The 5,459-nt window shown below is 49.6% G+C and overlaps 1 long non-coding RNA gene across 1 annotated transcript; it reads right to left on the bottom strand.

Annotated features, from left to right (window-relative positions):
- Positions 1 to 346: 346 nt before the first annotated feature.
- LOC133849647 (uncharacterized) lies at positions 347 to 4,207 on the bottom strand. Its single transcript, XR_009895406.1, has 2 exons — positions 4,051 to 4,207; positions 347 to 567 (listed from the first exon to the last, which is right to left on the bottom strand). It is a non-coding gene; the product is annotated as an uncharacterized LOC133849647 (long non-coding RNA).
- Positions 4,208 to 5,459: the final 1,252 nt, after the last annotated feature.

The following is a 5,459-nucleotide window of genomic DNA, read 5'->3' as shown; positions in this document are numbered from 1 at the left end:
ATACTGTTGTGTCGATATTTTGTCCTCGGACCTTGAAAATTTATGGTGGGGACACGCAAACTTCTCAACAGGCCGTACCAATATCCGCAGCTGGTCTCCAAGGTGAAGAGTCTCTAGTCGATAGAATAATGTAGGTAAGGGAAGTCGGCAAATTAGATCCGTAACTTCGGGATAAGGATTGGCTCTGAAGATTGAGATAGTCGGGCTTGATTGGGAAACAATAACATGGTTTATGTGTTCGTTCTGGGTAAATAGAGTTTCTATCATTTATGGTAGTTTCTTGTTCCCCGGATAGTTTAGTTACGTAGCCAATTGTGGAACTTTCTTGCTAAAATTTTTAAGAATACTAGTTGGGCAACCAGTTAGTTCTTTTAAATTATAACGATTATCAATTAACAATCAATTCAAAACTGGCACGGACTTGGGAATCCGACTGTCTAATTAAAACAAAGCATTGTGATGGCCCTAGCGGGTGTTGACACAATGTGATTTCTGCCCAGTGCTCTGAATGTCAAAGTGAAGAAATTCAAGTAAGCGCGGGTCAACGGCGGGAGTAACTATGACTCTCTCTTTGGAGGATCAATGGGTCTGCAGAAGGGGAATAATGGTTCATTTCTCAGCAATGGCAAATGGGCTACCGTCCTTCGTTAGTCAGATCAAGTCGACTCATAGGCAACATGTGCCCCACTAAAATGTGGCCTCCTCGTGGTGTCCTCCGGGTGCTGGACCGATGTAGTTTCGGCAGCAGCGAATATGAGCGGCGAAAGGGGCCATTGGGTTAACACCCCGATGGTCCTGAAAAACTGATGGTGCAAACTCTAATAACATGCCTCGGATAGCTGAAAGTTATTCAGTGAATTCTCCTACGGCATCCGTAGGAGCCCATCAGGGAAGGAACGTAGATGCTAATCCAGTTGTTGGACATCTATGTGTGGAACGCGGCCGATCTTTTGGAACAAAGACCGGTTTAGGCGTCCACATGTCGCGTCAGCACAAAGACAGGCTTGATGAGATTCGTACGCGTGTTGACGTGAAAACCAGGTGGTGTGAGGAAGAATTGGCCATGATGGCGAGGAAGGAACTTGAGCTCATAGCAAATGGCGAGAGGTTTATTAATAAAAGCTGGCGTTGCATTTTCCAGAACGCAGTGTCGATGCTATTAAAAAGTGTCGACAGAGGGATAATTATAAGGCAAAAATCGAGCAGCTAAGAGGGCAAGCGGCTCTTATCCCTGAAATTAATGAACCACAAACCATTACGCGCCGCCCTAGTATAAGTGGGCTTGAGTCTTCTTCTTCAATGTCAGAGTCGGTTCCAATCACACCATCGATACATTCGGACGACGTCCTCATGCGGATACAGCGGGGCTTCGGCCCTGTGGGATGTAATCGATCGTGGAGAGTCGAGGTTCTGCAATCTATCATTGATGGAGCGCAGACTTCGGGCAAAGAAGCAACTCTCCAGTGTTTGTCTAACTATCTCCTGGAAATTTTTCCAAATCGAAACGAAGATCCGGTTTCGGCGAGAGTCTTTCCTGAGCCTCGCAATAGGAGACAAAATAGAAGGCAGCAGTTCGCTAGGGTTCAGCGCAACTGGGACAAACATAAAGGTCGATGCATCGGATCCCTGCTGGCAGGACCCGACGAGTCGGTAATGCCAAACCAAGAGATTATGGAACCATACTGGAGAGAAGTCATGACACAGCAGAGCCTTTCCTCTTGCAATAGCACCGTGCCCCATATGGGACACTTGAGGGGGTATGGTCACCTATTACGTCTAGGGACCTGCAATTGCGTCAAGTGCCATTGAATTCTTCTCCCGGACCGGACGGAATATCTCCAAGAACTGCCAGGAGTATTCCCAGTGGTGTTATGCTTCGCATAATGAACCTTATTCTCTGGTGTGGCATACTACCCACACTCTTCCGAATGGCTCGAACCGTTTTCATCCCGAAGACGGTAAGAGCATCCCGACCAGAAGACTTCCGTCCGATATCGGTGCCTTCTGTCATAGTTAGACAACTCAATGCCATCTTGGCATCTCGATTGGCCTCATCAGTCGATTGGGATCCGCGTCAGCGGGGGTTTCTTCCTACTGACGGTTGCGCCGATAACGCGACAATAGTTGACTTAATCCTGAGGGACCACCATAGACGTCATGCGTCGTGTTATATCGCGACACTTGATGTCAGCAAAGCGTTTGACTCTGTGTCTCACGCAGCGGTAATTGACACCCTATCCGCGTATGGTGCACCAACGGGTTTTGTTGACTACGTACGTAGCTTGTACTTGGGAGGTGGCACTAGTCTCAATGGTAAAGGCTGGAGATCAGAGGAATTCGTCCCTGCTAGAGGTGTGAAGCAGGGTGACCCTTTGTCTCCACATATGTTCAACTTGGTCATCGACCGGTTGCTCAGGTCTCTACCGGACGAGATTGGTGTCAGTGTCGGAAATGCCAAAACAAACGCTGCACCGTTCGCAGACGATCTGGTGTTGTTTGCTTCTACACCGAAGGGCCTTCAGGCATTATTGGATACCACGGTCTCCTTTTTGGCGTCCGTTGGGCTGACCCTAAACGCTAATAAGTGTTTTACTGTTAGTGTCAAGGGGCAACCGAAGCAGAAGTGTACTGTGATCGAATCACGGAGCTTTTGTGTAGGTTCGCGCAAGTGTCCAAGCTTGAAGCGTTCTGAGGAATGGAAGTATCTTGGCATCCAGTACACTGCGGACGGGAGGGCCCGCTACAATCCGACTGAGGACATTGGTCCCAGATTGGATATCATATCGCGGTCCCCCCTGAAGCCACAGCAGAAGTTATTCGCCCTCAGAACTGTCCTCATTCCACAGCTATATCACAAGCTTACCCTTGGTAGTGTGGCAATAGGCGTTTTGAGAAAGTGTGACAGACTGGTACGGTCGGTCGTAAGGAAATGGTTAGATCTTCCTATGGATGTGTCAGTAGCTTTCTTTCATGCCCCCCACACAAGTGGGGGTCGCGGTGTTCACTCAGTTCGAAGGACAGCTCCAATGCTGCGCATACAGAGGTTAACGAACATAAAATGGCCCCACCTCGAGCAATCCGAGACAGCCAGTTCGTTCCTTAGTGCGGAAATTCGGAGGGCCCGAGATAGGTGCAAGGCATCGGGAGATGCGGCTCTGGATACACGCCTTTTGATTGATTCGTACTGGGCGGATAGCTTGCACTCTTCTGTTGATGGTAGCGGTCTCCGTGAAGCAGGGCGTTATGCTCCGCAAAACGGATGGGTTGTCGCACCCACGCGTTTGTTAACTGGAAAAGCTTATTTGAATGGGATCAAACGGCGGATAAATGCCCTACCCACGCGGTCTCGTACCACGAGGGGAAGGCACGAATTGGAGAGGCAGTGTCGTGCAGGATGTGATGCTCCCGAATCACTAAACCACATTCTGCAGAAGTGTCATCGTACGCATGGGAGGCGGGTGGCTAGACACAACAGTGTAGCTAATTATCTCAAGCAGGGACTTGAGACGAGAGGCTACTCTGTCATTGCTGAACCAAGTCTGCAGAGAGAGAACAGGATATATAAGCCGGACCTGGTGGGTTTCCGACCAGATCACACGATAGTGGTCGACGCTCAGGTAGTGACTGACGGACTTGTTCTTGACCAAGCTCATCAGAGTATGGTTGAGATCTACGACAGACAGGACGTACGAACGGCTCTGGTTCGGGATTATCAGGCACATGAGGACATCAAAATCGTTTCTGCTACGCTAAACTGGAGGGGCATCTGGAGCTATCGGTCGGTAAAACGACTGAGAGCACTGGGAGTCCTTAACGCTGGTGATAGCAATATTATCAGTACCAGGGTGGTAGATGGCGGAGTCTGCGGCTTTAAAACGTTCATGTTCCATACTGGATATCGCCAAGGAGTGGGTTAGCACCGAGGTTTACTTTCCTCATTGAAAGTCAACTACACTGGCCAACATCTATTATGTACAAAGTAAAGGGAAAACAGTCATATGACGTGCCATCCATATATGGCATTGTTGTGTGGGCAAATTCATTTCCTACAAAAAAATAGCCAAATGCCTCGTCATCTAATTAGTGACGCGCATGAATGGATTAACGAGATTCCTACTGTCCCTATCTACTCAGTCTGGTTTCAACTGTCGAGCTGAACAGACGTGTTAGCGGGTGCCTGCATTTTGTAGTGTTTTTGCGATAACAGTTATTTGTTATCTCTTAGTTAGCGGTAAAAGTTTCGCGTGTGCTCCTCATTCGCTGTGTGCATGTGAGCAGCGTGGGAAAATCGTCGCGCGTCGTTGAGAGTGTGTGCGTGCGTGTGCTTATTTTAAGCGCTCTTAAAGTAGCTTAGTTTCGAGTGACCTACTTTCTGGTGAGTACAGTTGAGTATTTTTAAGACTTGCAAAAAAGTTTTAGATGCCAGCGTGCAAGCCGGTCGTTGGTGCTGGGGGTTGTGGTGCGTCGACGGACGACCTCCCTTCGGTGGCTGACGGGAAGGTTAAACGGAAGGCGGGTTCGGCATCAGCAAGGAAGCTAAAGAAGGCAGCTTCTTCTGCCAGTGCCAGGGGGTGCTCCGCTGCGTGCACCAGTTGCCAAAGGCGGTTCCAAGTCGGCAGCGCCGTCTACCCCGGAGACGCCGAGACCTAAGCCAGTAGAGACATGGTCCCTCGTGGTCCGCAGCAAGACTGCGAAGACCTCAAAGGAAGTGGTTGATCAGGTGGTGAAGGAGGTAGGTCCAACCCTGGGTGTACGGGTGCACGAGGTTCGTCCTCTTCTGGATGGTGGTGCGATTATTCGCACGCGAAATTTAAAGAGGTGGGGCTGGAAGTGAGTGTTAATGTCAAACTGGGGCCAAAAATTGTGGTGACGGGCGTTCACTCGCAGATTGCTCCTGACAAATTCATGAGTGATCTTTACGAGATGAACCTCAAGGACAGCATGTCTCTTGAGGCCTTCAAGAAAGACGTCCGTATGGTGAGCAAGTCATGGCCTGTGACTGGTGGGTCAGCGTCGGTCAATGTTGTTTTGGAGGGCGATGGCATGGCCATGCAAACTCTGCTCGATGTTGGCCGCTGCTACATCAAGTGGTTTTCATTCCGCTTGAGGAACTTTGACCCGGTTCTGAGCTGCTTCCGTTGCCTGGGCTTCGACCACAAGGTAGCGGACTGCAGGGCCAAGCACGATGTTTGTCGGCGCTGTGGTCAAGTGAGCCATCGGGTAGCTAAGTGTACCAATGCACTTAGTTTCCGGAATTGTGCTTTTAAAGGGCAGCCTTCGGAGCATCTTATTATCTCTCTGGCTTGCCCGATATATAGTGCGATTGTCGCGAGGGCCAACGCTAGACATTAATATGGCTAGCAAAGTCCTTCTGTTGAACTGCCAGCGGTCATATGCAGTTATGGGCGATGTGGGCGAAATGATGTGTGAGAGAGGCAGTGTAGTGGCCCTGCTGCAGG

The sequence above is a fragment of the Drosophila sulfurigaster genome, unplaced genomic scaffold (assembly GCF_023558435.1).
Source record: "Drosophila sulfurigaster albostrigata strain 15112-1811.04 unplaced genomic scaffold, ASM2355843v2 contig_104_pilon, whole genome shotgun sequence".
Taxonomy (NCBI): domain Eukaryota; kingdom Metazoa; phylum Arthropoda; class Insecta; order Diptera; family Drosophilidae; genus Drosophila; species Drosophila sulfurigaster.
Note: the sequence above shows the minus strand (reverse complement) of the source record. Positions and strands in the feature narration are given on the sequence as shown.